The sequence below is a fragment of the Dendropsophus ebraccatus genome, chromosome 14, assembly GCF_027789765.1.
Source record: "Dendropsophus ebraccatus isolate aDenEbr1 chromosome 14, aDenEbr1.pat, whole genome shotgun sequence".
In the NCBI taxonomy this organism is placed as follows: Eukaryota; Metazoa; Chordata; class Amphibia; order Anura; family Hylidae; genus Dendropsophus; species Dendropsophus ebraccatus.
In genome coordinates, this window is record NC_091467.1 from 28,143,951 (window position 1) to 28,166,273 (window position 22,323).

Genomic DNA, 22,323 nt, shown 5'->3' on the forward strand with positions numbered 1-22,323 from the left:
TGCACCTAGGAGATTAGGGCACACCTCCCTTTGTCCTTTCCCACCATCCAGACATCTAACAATTTACAGTTAGTTACCATGTACTGCCTTGCTCACTGTGTGTAGCACCTGTGTGTTTATGTACATTTGTTAGTAGTGTGCGTTTTTTGAGGTACGTACGTCTTTTACTTTTATATAAATAAAAAGCTAAGTTTTAATGTATTTTCTCTGACCTACGGTGGTCTCCCCTCTTCAGTGATACCTGTTCACCTACATGCATAGTAATCTTCTTGTAGGATAGGCAAGGTCTAAGGGTCCTATTCCACGGGACGATTATCGTTCGCATAATCGTTAACGATAAACGATCCAAACGACCACTATTACGAAAGACCTGAAATCGTTCACCCATTTACATGGAAAGAATCGTAACTTATTATTGTTCTTTTCGTCGCTATTGCGTTCGTCGCTACTGCGAACGACTGAACGATGTCTTATTCAATGCGAACGATTTGCGAACGAGCGACGATAAAAATAGGCCCAGGTCTTATTGAACGATTTCTCGTTCAGTCAATAGTCATTAACTGCTATTCAAACGAACGATTATCGCTTAGATTTGAACGATTTAACGATAATCTGAACGATAATCGTCTGGTGGAATAGGGCCCTTAGCTGAGGAGGCCCCAGGCATATTTACCTTTCCAATAATCTGGCTCGTTGAAGTTGCCTTCTTCTATTTTAGGTCCATTTGTTGATAGTAGATGGGTCGCCTTCTTCCTACCCCATGTGCCAGCCATTTGGGTGAACATCTGTTCAAATATATCAATACTAAAATTTGACCTATACATAATAATTAGAGCCATCATCTCCATTCACTATGATGCTTCTATATACAATTTCAAGTACAAGTCCAACACAACGTTGATTTTGCTATTGCCCTTTTCACGTCTTTATTTCTGAGACAGTAGATCACAGGGTTTGCAAGAGGTGTCACGACAACATAAAGCAGAGAAAAATACTTGTCTTGATGGTGAGAGTAAGAAGATGTGGGCCTCATATACATGCACATGATGGTGCCGTAAAATAACATAACTACAGTCAAATGAGATGTACATGTTGAGAAAGTTTTGCTTCTGCCATCTGTTGAGTTGATTTTTAGGACAGTGGAAATGATATAGACATAGGATGTTAGGGTTAAGAAGAAGGAACTTAGTCCTATAAGGACTCCATTGATAAAAATTATGTTCTCTACTTTATAGGTGTCTCGACATGCCAGTTTCAAAATGGCCGCCATGTCACAGAAGAAGTGATTTATCTCATGGTGGGAACACAATGGCAGTCTGACCATGGATGAGCAGTATATAGAAGAGTTGCATAGACCAGCCACCCAAGCACCAGTGTTAATAATAATGGACACCCTCTTGTTCATGATGATGAAGTAATAGAGGGGTTTGCATATAGCAACATAACAGTCATAAGCCATCACAGTCAACAAAAAGAATTCAGCACTCGCAAAGCCGAGGAAAAAATAGAGCTGGCTATAACATGCAACGTATGAGATGTGATGGTTCTGGTCTATTAGTATCTGCAGCAGTTTGGGAAAGATGACCGATGGCAAGAAAATGTCTAAGGTGGCCAGGTTCGAAAGGAACAAATACATTGGCTTATGAAGGCTTAAACAGGCAGCGATCAAAATGATCATTGTGATGTTCCCACCCAAAGTGGACAGTTATGTGGTGAAGAAGAAAACTATGAAGAGAGGTCCCCGAAGATGAGGCAGGTCAGAAAACCCAACAATTGTGAATCCCGTCTGGTTGTCTCTGTCCATGTGTGTCCATGTAAACAGTATCCCTCGCCATCTGTCTCTGCACTCTGTAATGTCAGGAGGGTTAATCGGAGATAGGTCACCAGCAACTTTATCTCAGGTCAACCCTACAATTTTCACATGAACAGTCTCAGAAGGGGGAGGGGAAATCAGAGCAGACACAGAGTGAACAGCTTACACACAGTTTTCTGTGTCTTCAGCAGAAAGCAGCAGACTCAGACCTGAGGGAAGGAGACTGAAAAAGATAATGACAAGTATGGACCTAATTGTTAGTTTCCAGGAAAGGGATGTTTCAACATGTATTTTATCTGACCGGAATACCCCTTTAAGGTTAATAATATACTGTACATAATAAGCCAATTGCCACCAGCCAAGAGCCATCGAATAACGAATTTAAGTATAAATCAGTCATGTCAAACTCTGGCCCGTGGTGCCATTATATTTGGCCCACCAGGCAATTCAGAGTTTGAATTACATCTGGCCCACCATGGCTACTATATAAGAGACTATGGGGGAGGGCTGGCTACTATATAGGAGACTATGGGGGAGGGCTGGCTACTATTTAAGAGACTATGGGGGAGGGCTGGCTACTATATGAGACTATCGGGGAAGGCCTAGCTACTATATGAGAGTACTGGGTAGGTGTAACGCCTGGAGTAGTGGATCCACTGGACCGTCACTAGCGATGGCACTAACCTCACCAGGGAACGGAGTCTAAGGGGCCGCTGGTTTTCACCAGAGCTTGCCGCAAGGCGGGATGGACTTGCTGCGGCAGGCGACCCCCAGGTCGTTACCCCTGGCTTGGTTGCTAGTGACGGCAGACGAGGCGTGGCAGGAGCAGTAGGCAGGAGTGCAGGCAGAGGTCTGTAGGCGTGATCGCAGGTGGTGGACAGGACTCAGGAACAATGGGAAGGCAGCGGGCAAGGACTAGGGACAAGGGCTGCGGACAGGAACAAGGGACAAGGACTAAGGTCAGGAACAACAGGGAGCTGGGCCAAACGCTATGGGAAGCATGCAGAGGCTCCAACACCTGGGAGGGGGCAGGGCTGGAACTTATAGGGGAGTGATTGACACTAAAACCAATTAGGAGAGCACTGCCCCTTTAAATCTGAGACAGCCGGCGCGCACGCGCCCTAGGAGGCGGGGACGCGCGCCGGCCGGCACAGCGGGTGACAGGAGCGGGGCGAGGTAAGGCGCCCCCCGGGGCTGAACTAGTAGCCCCGCGGCCGTGACAGTAGGGCTGGCTACTATATAATAGACTACGGGGAGGGCTGGCTAATATATGAGACTATTGGGGAGGGCTGCCTACTGTATAAGAGACTATGGGGGGGGGCTGACTACTATATGAGACTACAAAGGAGGGCTGGCTAATATAAAAGAGACTATTGGTGAGGGCTGGCTACTATATAAGACTATGGGGGAGGGCTGGCTACTATATGATACTATGGGGGAGGGCTGGCTACTATATGAGACTATGGGGGAGGGCTGGCTACTATATGAGACTATGGGGGAGGCTGGCTACTATATGAGACTACAGGGGAGGGCTGGCTACTATATTAGACACTATTGGGGAGGGCTGGCTACTATATGAGACTAAGGGGGAGGCTGGCTACTATATGAGACTACAGGGGAGGGCTGGCTACTATATAAGAGACTATGGGGGAGGGCTGGCTACTATATGAGACTATGGGGGACGGCTGGCTACTATATGAGACTACAGGGGAGGGCTGGCTACTATATGAGACTAAGGGGGAGGGCTGCCTACTATATAAGAGATTATGGGGAGGGCTAGCTACTAAGAGGGCACTACTGAGAGGGCTGGCTAATATGAGAGACTACAGGGGAGGGCTGTCTACTATATGGGACACTTTGGGGGCTGGCTACTATTTGGGCGCTATTGGGAAGGCTGGCTACTATAAAAGAGACTATGGGGGAGGGCTGGCTACTATATAAGAGACTATGGGGGAGGGCTGGCTTCTTTATAAGAGAATATGGGGAGGACTGACTACTATATGAGACTACGGGGGAGGGTTGGCAAATAATTAAGAGACTATGGTAGAGGGCTGGCTGCTATATGAGACTATGAGGGATGGCTGGCTACTATATAACAGCTTATGGGGGAGGGCTGGCTACTATATGAGACTACTGGGGAGGGCTGGCTACTATATGAGACTATGGGGGAGGGCTAGCTACTATATGAGACTATGGGGGAGGGCTGGCTACTATATGAGACTATGGGGGAGGGCTGGCTACTATATGAGACTATGGGGGAGGGCTGGCTACTATATGAGACTATTGGGGAGGGCTGGCTACTATATGGGACACTTGGGGGGCTGACTTCTATTAAGGCACTATTGGGAGTGCTGGCTAATATTTGGGGCAATTTTGCTTGGGTTGGCTACAACATGGGACAATATTGGCGGGGGGTGGGGGGGGGGGGTTGGCTAAGGGTTTGGGTTTAATCATATCATAGCAATTTACCTTGTCATTTATCATAGTGCCCAGCGCTGGGCACTATGACAGTGCCAGGACCGCCGCATTCGTGCTTCAATAGTTATCAAGATTGGCCCACGACATTGTCGAATTTTTTAGTTTTGGCCCACTGTGTATTTGAGTTTGACACCACTGGTATAAATGTTTAATTTGCATTGAAGATGTCGATCATGGGGAAGGTTATACAAGGCATATAGGCATATCGGTGTATTAATAGGTGTGTGACTCTTTGTGAGTCATTTGGTGAGCACCTTTTAAAAATGGGCGTTTCATTGACACAATGTATCTTTGGAAAAAGGCTACCAAGATTATTTCCAAGTAAATAAATGATTCATACAATTAAAATTTGTTTCTAGGAAATTCATGTTAAGTAGTACATTATAAAGGTAGTTGTTTCTAAGGTATTTTTAACTAGATAAAATATTCTATATATCATGTATACAGGTTGAACATACCACATCATGCTTATATGAAGCATCCAAACTATAATGGTTTGATGTCTATTGTATCACGTTTCTTAAAAAGGTATTCTGGTCAGGTAAAATACATGTTGACTCATTCTCCCTCCTGGAAACTAACAATTTATTCCATACTTGACATTATCTTTTCAGTCTCCCTCCCTCAATTTTTAGCCATCTGATTTCTGCTGAAGACGAAAAAACTGTGTGTGAGCTGTTTAGTCCATCTTTGCTCTGAACCCCTCCACCCTCTCCCTTCTGAGACGGCTCATGTAAACAGTATCCCTCGCCATCTGTCTCTGCACTCTGTAATTCCAGGAGGGTTATTCGGAGATAGGTCACCAGCAACTTTATCTCAGGTTAACCCTACCAGCATTACAGAGTTCAGAGAGAGCCGGTAAGGGACAATTTTTAAATGAACCGTCTCAGAAGGAGGGGGGGGATCAGAGCAGACACAGAGTGAACAGCTTACACACAGTTTTCTGTGTCTTCAGCGGAAAGCAGCAGACTCAGAACTGAGGGAAGGAGACTGAAAAGATAAGTATGGATCAAATTGTTAGTTTTCAGGAAAAGGATGTTTCAACATGTATTTTCCCTGACCGGAATACCCCTTTAAGGTTAACATTATACTGTACATAGTAAGCCAATTGCCACGGAATAACAGTGAATTTAAGTATAAATGTTTCATTTGCATTCAAGATGTCGATCATGGGAAAGGTTATACAAGATATATAGGCATATCGGTGTAATAATTAATAGGTGTGTGAGTCATTTGGTGAGCACCTTTTAAAAATGGGTGTTTCACTGACACGATGTATCTTTGGAAAAAGTCCACCAAGATTATTTCCATGTAATTGAATTATTCATACGATTAAAATTTGTTTCTAGGAAATTCATTTTATGTAGTACATTATAAAGGTAGTTATTTCTAAGGTATTTTTAACTAGATAAAATATTCTATATATCATGTATACAGGTTGAACATAGGAGACAGGAGCCGCATCAGTAAAAGGCAAGCCTAGGCAGATTCCAGGGCCTATTGTCCTCTGCTTAACCAGCTCTATGTGAGGGTGACTTTGGTCACTGATCGGTGAGGTGCTGGCACCCTCGCCTATCAGGTATGAAGCACTACTCAGTGAATGGGGCTAGAAGCTGCTGGCTCTGATCCCACTGTCCCTCCCACGACATTGAAGGTCTACCAATGGACCCCATGTCTGCCATCTTAGTATAGGATTCCTGACAAATGCAAACATAATACAATAACATACCGAAGTATTTAAGGCGCAACTATAATTTAGGTATCCAAAAATTGAAAATACTGGTGCCTTTGCACATGGTATCACACACAGTGGGATGAGATACCGTGCCCCACCACAGCCTACCGTATCGTATACGGTGGGATTAGATACAGAGCTCCAGCAGATGTCATAGCACCTGCTGCAGTACTATGTGCACAGTGAGTGAGTGCTGGGAGTTGTAGTCCCCCAGTCAGGTGACATACATGCAGTGAAAGTAACTTGCTCTCATAACGCTGCAGACTGATGGTAAGTGCTATATGTAATATGGAAGGACCAGGGGCGTAACTAGAAATGGCTGGGCCCCATAGCAAACTTTTGATTGGGGCCCCCCTCCTCTGACCGACCACTACGCCATCAACACACTCAGCTCTACACAGGTTCTGTACACCATAAAAATTACAGTACAGTTACATCAGGTGACTTACAGGAGACGTCTTCTCTGATCGGAGTTCTTTCCTTTTCATTTTCTTTTCCATCTGCCCTGGGCCGTTATGAGAACCTTTCCGGGCCACGAATCCACAGAATCTGCCAGACAGACATATTAGGCTCCACACTCTGTCACCATCTCCATCTCTACCAACTGCACATCTGTACTGTCCCCTTTACACCCACATTTAGTGGGCAGGCTGACTCTATGTGATCCCATTTTAGTATATGGCCCTCCTCTCTGTCGCCCCTCCTTATAGATAGCTTCCTTATGTTGCCCCCCCCCCCCCCCGCTGTCCCCCTTATAGATGCCCCCCATGTTGTCCCCTTATAGATGGTCCCCTATGTTGCCCCCCCTATAGATGGCCCCCTCTTCCCCTATATTGTCCCCTTATAGATGGCCCCCTTTCCCCCTTTATTGTCCCCTTATAGATGTTCCCCTCTCCCCCAATGTTGTACGTTTATATCCCCCTCTCCCCCTATGTTGTCCCCCTCTCCCCCTATGTTCTCCCCTTATAGATGGCCTGCTCTCCCCCTATGGTGTCCCCCCCTTATAGATGGCCCTCTCTCCCCCCCCTTATAGATGTCCCCCTCCCCCCCTTCCTTATAGACGGTCCCCCTCTCCCCCCTGCCTTATAGATGCCCCCCTCTCCCCCCTTCCTTATAGATGTCCCCCTCCCCCCCTTCCTTATAGACGCCCCCTTCTCTTCTCCCCCCATTCCTTATAGATGCCCCCTTCTCTTCCCCCCCTTCCTTATAGATGCCCCCTTCTCTTGCCCCCCCTTCCTTATAGATGCCCCCTTCTCTCCCCCCGTTTCCTTATAGATGCCCCCTTCTCTTCTCCCCCCCCTTCCTTATAGATGCCCCCTTCTCTTCCCCCCCTTCCATATAGATGCCCCCTTCTCTCCCCCCCCCTTCCTTATAGATGCCCCCTCTCTTCCCCCCCCTTCCTTATAGATGCCCCCTTCTCTTCTCCCCCCTTCCTTATAGATGCCCCCTCCTCTTCCCCCCCCCTTCCTTATAGATGCCCCCTTCTCTCCCCCCCCTTCCTTATAGATGCCCCCTTCTCTCCCCCCCCCCTTCTTTATAGATGCCCCCTCCTCTTCCTTATAGATGCCCCCTTCCTTATAGATGCCCCCTTCTCTCCCCCCCTTCCTTATAGATGCCCCCTTCTCTCCCCCCCCCTTCCTTATAGATGCCCCCTTCTCTCCCCCCCTTCCTTATAGATGCCCCCTCCTCTTCTCCCCCCCCTTCCTTATAGATGCCCCCTCCTCTTCTCCCCCCCCCCTTCCTTATAGATGCCCCCTTCCTTATAGATGCCCCTTTCCCTTCTCTCCCCTTCCTTATAGATGCCCCCTTCTCTCCCCCCTTCCTTATAGATGCCCCCTCCTCTTCTCCCCCCCCTTCCTTATAGATGCCCCCTCCTCTTCTCTTCCCCCTTCCTTATAGATGCCCCCTTCCTTATAGATGCCCCCTTCCCTTCTCTCCCCTTCCTTATAGATGCCCCCTTCTCTTCTCCCCCCTTCCTTATAGATGCCCCCTTCTCTTCTCCCCCCTTCCTTATAGATGCCCCCTTCTCTCCCCCCCTTCCTTATAGATGCCCCCTCCTCTTCCCCCCCCTTCCTTATAGATGCCCCCTCCTCTCCCCCCCCTTCCTTATAGATACCCCCTTCTCTCCTCCCCCCCTTCCTTATATATGCCCCCTTCTCTCCCCCCCCCCCCTTCCTTATAGATGCCCCCTTCCGAGGAAAGCAAGTTTAAAAAAAAAGAAAAAAACTCACCTAACAACACGCTCCCCCGTCGAGCCTTTTTCCTGTCACCCCCTGTCTGATACGCGGCTGCCGTCTGATGACGCGTCCTAGCCCCGGCAGCGCGCGTATCATAGAGTTCTGTGTGGGCCTGTGGCCGCGACTTCCGGAACACGTCTCTGTGCCGGAAGTCGAACCGCAGCACAAGCCCACACAGAACTCTATGATACGCGCGCTGCCGGGGCTAGGACGCGGCATCAGACGGCAGCCGCGCATCAGACAGGGGGTGACAGGAGCGCTGTGGACCGGTCCCGTGCTCCTCCTGGCCCAGTGACTCCTTTTCCCTATGGTTGGGGAAAGGAGTCTCCGGGTCGGGAGGAGCACGGGACCGGCCCCCGGCTACAGCACCCGGGAGGCATGCTCAGCCGCCGGGTGCTGCAGGATATGTATGCTCCAGGGGCCCGCGTCACGGGCCCCTGATGCGGCGGGGCTACGGCGGTAGTTCTGCCAGTGGGAAGGACTACAGCTGTGTTGTGCTGGGAGTTGTAGTCCTCCCTTCAGTGACACTCCCCCACACCCCCTGGCCTAGTTACAAAACATTTTAAAGTCATGTTAAAGCACTCAGCACACTGCCTGACAGAAGTCCTGGAACTTCTCCCCCTCCAGCCAGCAGCGACCTGCACCCATCCAGCACCTCGCCCCCCCCCCCCCCCCCCCCCAATAGTGTGAGGGCTTCCTGTCACCTGTTGCTGTCTGAGAATCTGTCCCAAGCTTAGCCACAGTACAGATTTCCAGGGGTGGGGCAAACAAGAATGGACAAGTAACACAGAAGCAGACAAAGGGCGGAAGGGACATTCTGCTTCATTTATTTATTTTTTTAAAACACACAGTTCAATTTAGCTTATTAATGTACATTGCAAAATTTCTTATCATGACCTAAGCTAACTAACACTAAATGGTCAAAATATTTACAGTACATGGTACAAAAACTCTTTCTCCATGGACTCTCGTAAAAAAAAAAAAAAAAAAAAGCTTGTTTAATTTAGTCTTAGGGTACTATTACACGGTACGATAATCGGCCAAATTGGCCCGATTTGGCCGATTATCGCTCAGTGTAATAAATACAACAATCAGCCGATGACAACAATCATCGGCTGATCGTTGATATAGGTTAGAACCTATATTTGTCGGGCGCCAACTGCGCACCGCTACGTGTAATAGCTACGTGCTGCCGGCAACTAACGATATACATTACCTATCCACGCTCCAGGGCTGCTCCTGCGGTCCGCTTCTCCCCAGGTCCCGCGCGCTCTGAAGCTAGCGCACGCGGGACCCGGGGAGAAGCGGACTGCAGAAGCAGCCCAGGAGCGTGGATAGGTAAAGTATATAGTTTAAGCAAGGGCTGCAAGGACATCAGTAACGATGTCCCTGCAGCCCTTGTTAAACGATTATCGGGCTGTGTAATCGGTCCAGTAAACAGCAGATCTAGCAGATCGCTGCTCCTTTACAGGTATTATCGGGCCCCCATCGGCTCGTGTAATACCACCCTTACTGCTTCTGTTATAAAAGAAGCATGTCTCTGATGGCTTCTTATCAGCCTTTTTTTTATTTTCCTGAAGGAACTTCTAAGGGTCCTTTTACACACACAGATGAATGGCTGAAAAGCTCATTTATTAAAGGACATCTGTCACCCCCCGTGCCGGGGTGACAGGCTCCCGACCCCCTGTTAGATCCCCCAATACTCACGTGATCCCGCCGGGTCCCGCTTCCTGAGCCGGTCGGGTCACGGAGATATCAGCGCCCGAAGCCCGGCACGCACGCTGACAGCAGAGTCAGATGCCCATAGAGAATGAATGGGGAGTCCGATGCTCAGTCATTCTATGTGGGCATCGGACTCATCTCTCAGCGCGCGCCGTACTTCGGGCGCTGATATCTCCGTGACCCTACCGGCTCAGGAAGCGGGACCCGGCGGGATCACGTGAGTATAGGGGGATCTAACAGGGGGTTGGGAGCCTGTCACCCCGGCACGGGGGGTGACAGGTCCTCTTTAAACAACAAGCAATTTTTTTTTCTATGATAGGAGTGTAGCTGAAAAAATAAATCACTAACCAAAATTGTTCTTAAGATTGGTAAAAAGATCGTAATATAATATACTGATCCCTGCGAATGACTTACACCAGCTAAAGCTTTGGCTTGGCAGGGAGATGAGACCAAAGAATTTTTTTTTATCAAGTTCAAGATTGCAGATAGTGAGTACAGATAACATAGCACTATGCTGCCAGAAGCTGTAGAGACAGTATATTTAGATTTTATATAACTTTTATAGGGCAATACAATAGTTATATATCAATTATAGCAGGAGTTCCCCTTTAACTTTTTACATGTGTGCAACATGTATGAAGCTTGGAGGGGGTTTGGTCAAGGTCTAAACCCCCTCCAATCATTACCTATAGTAATTAGAGATGAGCGAACCGGGTTCGGGTTCGAGTCCATCCGAACCAGAACGATCGGCATTTGATTAGCGGGGGCTGCTGAACTTGAATAAAGCTTTAAGGTAGCCTGGAAAACATAAATACAGCCTTAGACTATATCCATGTTTTCCACATGTTTTAGCCTTATGCTGCGTTTACACGTAACGACAATTGGCCCGATCGTACGATTAACAATGTTGGAGTAACGTTTTTTTTTTCATAACGAGCAGCGTTTAGACGGAACGATATATCGTACAGAAAATTTGTTGTGCGATCGTTTTGCGAATGCTTAAGCCTATCTCACACATTGGTTAAATTGGCGAACGACTGTTCACACGGAACGATTTGCGAATTTTTGCGAACAACGAACGACGATTTGATAACATGTTGAAAGATCAAAATGCGGGATGTATCGTTCGTTGTATGATCGTTCGCTGCGTTTAAACGTACGATTATCGTTCGAATTCAATTGTTATCACGCAAATTTGTACGATAATCGTTACGTGTAAACGCACCATTAGGGCTTTATCCAACTTCAGCAGCCACCACTAATCAAATGCCGAAACTTCGCGTTCGCTCATCTCTAAAAGTAATGTGCACAGTAGTATCGTTCACTCCCCAGCCCAGTGCACAGTCCAGCTGATCACAGGAAATGGGCTCCTCAGACTATAATGGAGCCCGTTTCCTATATTCCTATAATCAGATGCATTGCATTAGTGATCAATGGCCTGATCACTAATATAAGTGAGTTCTGATCTGCTAGATCGGCACTTGCTTACTGACCCAATATACGGCTCAATAATCGTGCAGCAAGGGCTGTGTGTGTATATATATATATATATATATATATATAATCTCATTAGTGATGTCCGTGCAGCCCTTCCCTTAGTGTAAAATAATAAACCTTAGCACACCTGTCCACGCTTCCGGTCTTCTTCTTGCTTCTTTCCACAGCTGCTGCTGGAACTTCTGAGACAGTCTCTAAAGTGAGAGGTTGCTCAACCAATCACTGGCCATGGTGGTCCCTTCTCGGCCAGTGATTGGCTTAGCAGCCCGTTATTTTAGAGACCAGCTCAAAAGTTCCAGTGGCGGCTGCGAACAGAAGCGAGAAGAACACCAGGAGCCTGGACAGGTGTGCTAAGGTTTATTTATTAATTTTTACACACTTATCAGCCAGCTGATCGTTATAATTTACGTCAACCTAAAAATCATTGGCCGCCGGGCTTGCCGTTGATTTTTAGGCTGGAAAAAACTACTACAATCAGCCTATGGTCATTTCATCAGCTGATCGTTGGTGATCATTTACCAAATCACCTGACCACAATTTACCAATTCACCCTGACGGATTTAAATAACAGTAAAACTTTATGGGTGCCTTCACACCTACCAGATCCGCAGTGGATTTCACGCCGCGGATTCACAGCGAGATCCGCTGCAGATCCAATGCCATTCATCCCTATAGAGCACATCAGGGCCGTTTCTAGGTAATTTGGACTACAGGACGAATATTGCTAAAAGCGCCCCCCCCCCCCCCCCCCCAAAAAAAAAAAAAAGGAATTCAGCGACTCACAGGTGACGTCTTATTTGATATGAGGCGTCACTTTCCTTTTCCTCTCCTTCTGGCTGAGACCTCCATGATGATTTCTTGCAGCAACAGTTCATCTCTTGTGAACCTGCCAGACAAACATCTTAGGTTCGGCACTTTCACAACAACTTCCCCTTTTTTGTGTCATGTGCAGTGAAGTCAGTAGGTATGTGGGTTGCCCCCTGTATGTAGGATACCCTGCTGTGCCCCCATATAGTAATAATCCTCCCTGTGCTCCCCCCCATAGTAATAATACCCCTGTGCTCTCCCCATAGTAATAATCCCACCTGTGCTCCCACCATAGTAATAATCCCACCTGTGCTCCCCCCATAGTAATAACCGTGTAGACCCCCAAAGTATAGCCCTCCCCCCGAGTAGCCCCCCATAGTATAGCCATCCCCCCGAGTAGCCCCCCATAGTATAGCCCGCCCCCCAAGTAGCCCCCCATAGTATAGCCCTCTCTCTGAGTAGCCCCCCCACAGTATAGCCCTCTCCCCAAGTAGCCCCCCATAGTATAGCCCTCCCCCAAGTAGCCCCCCATAGTATAGCCCTCTACCCAAGTAGCCCCCCATAGTATAGCCCTCTCCCCAAGTAGCCCCCCCATAGTTTAGCCCTCCCCCAAGTAGCCCCCCATAGTTTAGCCCTCCCCCAAGTAGCCCCCCATAGTATAGCCCTCTACCCAAGTAGCCCCCCATAGTTTAGCCCTCCCCCCTGTGTAGCCTTCCATAGTATAGCCCTCCCCCCAAGTATCCCCCCATAGTATAGCCCTCTAACCAAGTAGCCCCCCCATAGTATAGCCCTCTCCCCGAGCAGCCCCCCATAGTATAGCCCCCCCCTGTGTAGCCTTCCATAGTATAGCCCTTCCCCTTGTGTAGCCCCCCACAGTATAGCCCTCTACCCAAGTAGCCCCCCATAGTATAGCCCTCTCCGAGCAGCCCCCCATAGTATAGCCCTCCCCCCTGTGTAGCCTTCCATAGTATGGGCCCCTTTATAGCCCCCACTTGGCAGCATTTATGAGAAGAAAAAAAAAAAATACACTCACCTGTCCTGGATCCTGCAGCAGCGTCTCCCAGCGTCTGGTAGCTGAACTTGCAAGTACAGTGAGCTTGCGCCCCGGGCGCTGCGGGGCTACAGCAGTGAGCTTCCGGGACAGTGTGTGGCAGGCTGCCTGTGCCGGAAGCTCACTGTACTGCAAGAAATCCGGCGGCCGCGGCTCCTTAACGCCCCTGGAGGGACCGGCCCGGGGGGCGCCCGATCCTGCCGGGTGGGGTGGCGGCGGGGATAAGATGATGGGGCGGCTGAGCGGCCAGGCGGGGAGCGCGTCACAAGGTGAGGTCCGGGGGAGGTGGGGAGAGGGTGCCACCAGCGCCCCCTAGCTGTCGGCGCCCCGTGCGGTCGCCCGGCCCGCCCGCCACTAGAAACGGCCCTGGAGCACATTCTCGCTGTGAGTATGTGCGTTAACAACCTGCTGAGTATAATGTACAGTATCCTACATATTTACAGTCATACATGCAGGTTATATACATGTACACACGTGCACTTTACATACCATACATCATATACACACACATACAGTATACATTACATACAGCCACACTTTACACAGATATACACACTTATGCACATTGCACATTGTACACTTACATCCATACTAACACACACACACACACTCTGGCTGGAGTCCGGACCCCTCTGATCTTAGTTTGAGCCCGGGCCCCTGACAACTGTACCGCCAGTACTGCCCTGTTGGCGGCCCTGCGAGAAACAAAAAGAGAAGACAAACAAACACAATAAGAATAGTCAGCAATCCAGGCCACAACAAAAATCAGTAGTCAAAAACAGGCAATATGGTCAGGGACAGACAGCAAGCAGAGATGGTCAGAAATACAAAGCAAAAGAGTCAGAACAAACACAGAATAGCAGAGTCAGAAGCAGGCAGAGACAAACTCAAAAACCAGCAAAGAGTATGCAGACTGGAAGTGTTATATACGAGGTCTGGTGCAGGTCTGGTGCAGAATACAATTGGACCATCCCCCTGATCTCCAACCACAGACACCTGACAACAAAACACATCCACTGGAAGGAAGACCTGTCAGTCACAGAAAGAACCAAAACAAAGATTAACCCTGACATGGCCAGTTAGAACTCAGCAGGTGAAGTCGGGTGTGTCCATGAGACCAAGTGAGCAGACAAAATAAACCAGTGTTCAGACTAATGCAGGATAAAACACAGAAACAGAGCAAATCAGCGCCTTCTCGGCCGCACAAAGCTCCGCAAAGATACAGTCCTGACAAAATATGAATAAATATAAATAACAGAATAAAAATGGATTATTTTTGGGTTGTGGAACCAATTGTCTGCATTTTAATGATTTCTTATGGCAAAATTTGCTTTGATTTAAGAACGGATGTGGATTACAAGCACAGTCCCGGAAAGAATTATGCTCGTAATCCAAGCCACCACTGTAGTCATGTTAAGACTGTGTCTGACCACCATGTTCCCTACAGTGTCAAGCTACCCGTCCTGTCAGGGTACTACAAGCCCCAGCCATGGTTATCTGGGCTTAGCTATGTGTCGGGGAGTGTCCCAGTTACCTGTACTGCGAGATAGGATACGTAGACCTTCTTTACAGTAGCTTAATCCTATCCAGGCTAGTTCCTCTTGTGTTCAGGATACTGCCCTGCACTATTTAGACGTGTTCTCAGCATGGCTTAGGGTGTTCCTGGACTCCTCTCCCTTTAACCCCTTAAAGACAGAGCCAATTTCGATTTTTGCGTTTTCGTTTTTTCCTCCTTGTGCTTAAAAGGCTATAGCAGTTGCATTTTTCCACCTAGAGACCCACATGAGCCCTTATTTTTTGCGTCACTAATTGTACTTTGCAATGACAGGCTGAATTTTTGCATAAAGTACACTGCGAAACCAGAAAAAAATTCAAAGTGTGGTGAAATTGAAAAAGAAATTTGTTTTAACGCCATTCGCCCTGGGGTAAAACTGACTTGTTATATATGTTCCTCAAGTTGTTACGATTACAACGATATGTAACATGTATAACTTATATTGTATCTGATGGCCTGTAAAAAAATCAAACCATTGTCAACAAAAATATGTCACTTAAAATCGCTCCATTCCCAGGGTTATAGCGCTTTTATCCTTTGGTCTATGGGGCTGTATGAGGTGTAATTTTTTGCGCCATGATGTGTTCTTTCTATCGGTACCTTGATTGCGCATATACGACTTTTTGATCGCTTTTTATTACAATTTTTTCTGGATTTGATGAAACCAAAAATGCGCAATTTTGCACTTTGGGATTTTTTGGCGCTGACGGCGTTTACCGTACGAGATCAGGAATGTGATTAATTAATAGTTCGGGCGATTACACACGCGGCAATAGCAAACATGTTTATTTCTTTCTTTATTTATTTATTTACTTTTATTTATAACCTGGGAAAAGGGGGGTGATTCAGACTTTTATTAGGGGAGGGGGCTTTTTATTAATAATGACACTTTTTTTTTTACTTTTACACTTATACTAGAAGCCCCCCTGGGGTTAGGGTTATTTCTCCCTGGGGTTAGGGTTATTCCCCCTAGGGGACTTCTAGTATAAGTGCTTTGATCTCTCAAAGAGATCTCTGCAGCATAGATATGCTGCAGAGATCCATGAGATAGGCACTCGTTTGCTTTCGGCTGCCGCAGCCGGAAGTGAACGAGTGCTGAGTCGGGGACGGCGCCATCTTGGAGCGGTCCCCGGCCGGCTTCAGAAACGGAGATCGCTCCTCCGGGATAACATCCCGGAGGAGCGATCTCCTCCACTAGACACCAGGGATAAGCTGCGTCCGGTAATCGAATGCAGCTGTCATGTTTGACAGCTGCATCTGATTACTGTATTAGCGGGCACGGCGATCGGACCGTGCCTGCTAATACCTGCGGTCCCGGGCTACAAGCGGCACCCGGGACAGTCCTTTGTCGTTAAGGGGTTAAAGTGCTTAGCACTGCATACTGAATGTAGTGGAAGTAAATAAAGAACTGGTTGTTTCTAGCTGCATCTACACACGTGAGTGTCTAGACTAGACTACACTGGTCGTCCCTGACAGGGGTCTTGGCATAAGCCAGGCCCTGTCTTACCTACAGCAGGAAAAGTTTTTGCGTTTTCCCTCTCTGAGAATCTGAATAAGACTGACTGCACTTCCTCCACCATGAAACTCCTCCTCCTTTAGTGGCCTAAAGTCAAGTGGTGAGGATAAGTGTGTGCATAATAAAGGAGAAAAGAGATAGGTCAGAAGTAGAGAGCACCTCCAATTGGTCAATAATAACACATGGTACACATAAAACATGAACCCATGACCTTCTTAAGCTGTGCAATGCATAGAAATACAGAAGACTGGCATCTAGTGGTAAAACTTTAGACTACTTCATCACCATGTTTAATCTGAAAGAGGAAGCTTTTTGAGAGGTGCAAAGGAGAGATAAAAACCACTTGTGGTGGGATACCACATACTCCCTCACTTGAGAAAAGCCATACATGCGTAGCACCTGGGGAAAAGGTTCTGAGAGAAGGTAAAAGTGTCACTGTTATAATTTTTGAAACCTAAATCAACAGTGGATGTGATATGACGCAAGTTTGCAATTTACATTCATTATAATGGAAAACCGGCACTTCCTATTTTCTGACTCTTTTTTAAAAAAAAACAGGAAACAGTCAGAAAACAAAGTCCTGTGTATTCCAGGCCATCTGGGTGCTCACAGAGAGAAGGCAGTCATGTGATTGATGGACACATTGAGCCATAAATCCTAGCACCAGTCAAATATCTGCCATCTGGAGACTGGACCTGGATTTCTAGTAAGTTCAGCTTTGTTTTACAGCATGGTAACAACACCACTTTTAACCTGAAAGAGAAAGCTTTTTGATAGATGCAAAGGAGAGAGAAAAACCACCTATGGGGGGACTCTACACTGCTAGAACATAGAGAGCTGTGGGTCCCTCCAAAGATATGCTACCCACTGCATAATCGGTCATGCTGAAGGATGTTGCAGGTAGAAGATTGCTCTCCACGGCATCTCCGGACTCTGTCATGTCTGTCACATGTGCTCAGTGTGAACATGCTCTCATCTGTGAAGAGCACAGGGCGCCAATGTCGAATCTGCCGATTTTGGTGTTCTCCGGTAAATGCCAATTGCCCTGTATGGTGTTGGCCTTTGAGCACAACCCTCATCTGTGTATGTCGGGCCCTCATACCATCCTCATGGAGTCTGTTTTTGACAGTTTGAGCAGACACATGCATATTAGTGGCCTGCTGGAGGTCATTGTACGGAGCTCTGGCACTTCTCCTCCTTGAACAAAGGCAGAGGCAGCAGTCCTGTTGCTGGGTTTTTGCCTTCCTACAGCCTCCTCCATGTCTCCTGGTGCACTGGCCTGTGTCCTGGTATCTGTTCCATGCTCTGGACACTACGCTGACAGACATAACTAACCCTTTTGCCACAGCTCGCATTGATGTGCCATCCTGGATGAGCTGCATTACCTGAGCACCTTCTGTGGGTTACAGACACTGCCTCATCCTACCTCTAAGTAAGACAAAATGCAAAATTGACCAAAACATCAGCCAAAAGGGATAAGAATAGAGATGAGCGAATACGATTCGATCGAGATAGTATTCGATTGAATATTGCGGTATTCGAAAGATTCAAATTCAATCGAGTAGTGTGACGAATATGCGGGAAACATTTGAAAGCCCGCCCATCGCACTTGACGCTTTTTTTAATCCAATCACCATGCAGGGAGGCCGTGAGGGACCCTGGGAGTACACACGCAGCGTGAAAACGGCATCTACCCTTATTGGATGGCTGAACCACATGACCTCGAATATTTAATAATTGACTTCCGCCTCTTGACCGAAGATGCGTTTTCAACCTAGCCAGGGAAAGATCTTTGAGCAGGTAGAGATAGGTTTTAGTAGCGTTTTGGTTAGACAGGCTTATTACAGAACCCAAAGTCCTTTTCAGGGCTAATATCCAGCGAAAAAGTCATCTCTGAATCAAAAGCACTTCTCAGTGCTAAGAAATAGATAGTAGCAGCATCAGCAGCTGTATTCATTCCAGTACCCTGTGTGTCCAAGTGACTTATAGTGTCCCTGGTTTAGTCCACTAAGGGCACGTAAACGTTATACCTATTGTGCCAGTTGCACAGTAAAAGGCAAGTGATACCTATTGTGCCAGTTGCCCAGTAAAAGGCACGTGATACCTATTGATCTAGTAACCCAGTAAAAGGCACATGATACCTATTGTTCCAGTAGCCTAGTAAAAGGCACGTGATACATATTGTTCTAGTAGCCCAGTAAAAGGCACGTGTAGCTATTGTTCCAGTAGCCTAATAAAAGGCACGTCATACATACTGTTCCAGTAACGTTCGTACAGCATGATGCGTGATACGCGCGAATAACGTGACGCTCTGTGGACGCACATTGGAATCATGTATGTAACGCTGCGCAAGAAATACGAAGGAAATGTGTGAACATTGCCGTAAACATTCGTAAAGCGTTTGCAAATATTTTTCATTCGCAACTGCGGAGAGTGGCATTATACTGCGATTTTGGGGTGTTGAGTGCACCCAGGCATGCTCCCCCTGATGTCACAGTGTCATTCCGGAGGTGTTGGCATCGTTTAGGAAGGTTTCATGGGGGACTTGGTGACCTCCAAGTGGTCGAATTTGGATTTCCAAGTGCCAAGAATTTCTTTTCCATAGACTATAATGGGATTGAATATTCGTTTGAATAGTCGAATCTCGGTGCCTATTCGATTCGAATTCTCGAAAGTTGAATATTTCACTACTCGCTCATCTCTAGATAAGAACAGAGAAATGGTCTGTGGTCACCAACTTCAGAATCTCTCCTTTATAGGGGTTGTCCTTCTATTTGCCTATCATTTCTACCTGTTAATTGTACAAAAGCAGGAGGGATTGATTCACCATCAGTGTTGCTTCATAACTGGACATGGGGATTTCATTAAGGTGCTATCAACTTGGAGTTATATTGTATTGGTTAAGTGTTCCCTTTATTTTTTTAAACCCCCTCAAATAAACACGAGTCACCAGTTTAGTATGAAAAATGTTAACACATGATTTTATTCAATAAACATCAAGTAAAAAGACAAACAAAGATTAGTAATTATGGAAAAGAAACAAAAAATAGCAGCAGGAGGAGGGAACCGCACAGTTAAATACAAAAAATGTTGAAACACGCATATTAGCCCATGAAAATTCATATAGACAGCAAAGTGCAATGTGCCTTGTGCAACATATAAACAATTCAATGGTACGTGTGTATATGTCCTTTTACTCCAGTGGTGTTAAATCGAAACTAAGTGCCACAATAGACTAGATGGGACAGATGAAGGTTTTTTATAACGACAGGTACACTTTAAAGAAGTCTTCCCGATGGACTGGACTGAATGGAGAAGAAAAAGGAAAGTGAATGCCCCTTGTGGGTCACTGGATGTAACTGTAACTGCAACTTAACCCCTTAACGACGCATGACGGGTATACCCGTCATGCGGCCGTTAAGGATGATCAGAGAGGGCTCCCGGTGTGAGCCCTCTCTGCAGCCAGGGACCGCACGTATTAGCTAATTAACTATTCAAATGCAGCTGTTAAAGCTGACAACTGCATTTGAATAGTGTATGTGTCCCCTGGTGTCTAGTGGGGGATCGCCGTTGTAATGAGCCGACCGGGGCTGTTCCCGACTCGGCAATCCATGTAGATGGTCTGCAGCAGACCATTATAATAGAGTACCGATCTGATCGATCATTGCTCTATTATATACACAGCATTGATCTTAATGGGAGATCAGTGCTGTGTGTGTATATAGAAGTCCCCCAGGGGGATCAGTGCTGTGTATATAGGGGTACCCCAGGGGGATCAGTGCTGTATATATAGGGGTCCCCTAGGGAAAAAAAATTTAAGTGTTTTTATTAATAAATAATCCCCTCCCCTAATAAAAGTTTAAATCACCCCCCCTTTTCCCATTTTATAAATAAAAAATAATAAATTAATAAAAAAATAAACACATTTGGTATCACCACGTGCGTAATCGCCCAAACTATTAAATTATTGCATTCCTGATCTTGCACGGTAAACGACGTAAGCGCAAAAGCTTGCCAAAGTAAAAAATAACGCATTTTTATTTACATAAAATCCAGGAAAAATGTAATGAGAAGTGATTAAAAAGTTTCAAAAAAAGACACCTCAAACAGCCCCATAGACCAAACAATAAAAGCGTTATAAGGATGGGAATAGAGCAATTTTAAAGCAACTCTGTACCCACAATCTGTTCCCCCCCCCCCCCCCCCCAAAAAAAAAAACCGCTTGTACCTTCAGATACCTGCTTTTAATCCAAGCGCTGTCCTGCAGTCCGTTTGGCAGGTGATGCAGTTATTGTGGTAAAAAACAACTTTTAAACTGGCAGCCCCGAGCCCTACGGAAGTGGCCGACATTGTGTATGCATTAGGCTGGCACAACCTCTCTGTCCCTCCTCCCCACCCTCCTCATCATTAGGAATGCTCCAGGCAGATTGTCTCCTATTCGTCAGCTGTGTCAGCCCGGCACATGGACTGGATTGTCAAGGACCTGTGCAAATGTTCAGACAGGAGAAAATGTTCCAGTGGCATTCCTAATGATGAAGAGGGTGGGGAGCAGGGACGGAGGGGTGGTGCAAGGTTAGGGCACAGATACTCCTGTTGGGCATGGGGCTGCCAGTTTAAAAGTTGTTTTTTAGCACAATAACTGCATCACCTGCCGAACGGACCCCAGGACAGATCTTGGAATAAAAGCAGCTATCCAAAGGTACAAGTGTTTTTTTTTGTTTGTTTTTTTTTTGGGGGGGGGGGGGGGGGGGTCGGTGTCAGATTGTGGGTACAGAGTCGCTTTAAACACATTTAGTTTTTTTTTTAAAGTATTTAATTTTTTAAAAGCCATCCAATAATATGAAAGTTGTGCAAGTTACATATTGTTGTAATCGGACTAACTTGAGGAACATAGATAACATGTCAGTTTTTTCATAGGGCGAACGGCGTAAGCAAGAAACCCCTCGAAATAAAAGGAATTACACCTTTTTTTCCAATTTCACTGCACATATAATTTTTTTCTGGTTTTGCTGCATATTTTATAGAAAAATGATGTCTGTATTTACAAAGTATAATTGGTGTTGCAAAAAATAAGGGCTCATGTGGGTCTGTAGGGAAAAATATGCACGCGCAGTGGCCTTTTAAACATGAGGAGGAAAAAAACAAAGCGCAAAAATGAAAACTGGCTCAGTCCTTAAAGGGTCAATTACAATGTTGTCACTGGGGAACATTTAGGCAAAACTGATCAACACTATATTGTTTGTCTATGCTTCAATTCCTGTATTATTTGCACAACCACCAGCTTACTGTGCCCAACTTGTGTGTGAGAACAATCTGTGTTTAGTTTCTTTTTCTGTGGATTATTGTTTTACTGTGTCTGTGTGCTTTTTGTGCTACTGTATATTTTGCTGGGGAAGGGCTAAGCACTTTTCTAATAAACATCACATTAACCCCTTAGTGACCGCCGCACGCATATTCACAGCGGCCACTAATGGGCTTTATTACGCCTTTCAATGGCGAGCGCATCGGAATAAATTACCGCCCGGCGGCGGCAGCAGAGCGGGTAATCAGCGGTCAGTGTGACCGCTGACACCCTCCTGTAACTGCCCGAAGCGGAGGATTCTCTACTCCGGGCAGTTTAACCCGTTAAATGCCGCTGTCAAACCATGACAGCGGCATCTAACGGGTGTCGGTGTGTCCCGGTCGGCGCCGCGGGTCATTTACGCAATCGCGATGTCCCGCGGCGCCGTCCGGTCCTCCGATGTCTCCATGGTGATCCCGGGGTCCTAATGAAGGTCCCCGGGGTCACCATGGAGATGCCTCATGCTGACAGGGGTGGCCGCGGCTATTGCCTGTCAGCATGAGGCATGATACAATACACTGCAGTACATCAGGTACTGCAGTGTATTGTATCAGTGATCTAAGTATTTTAC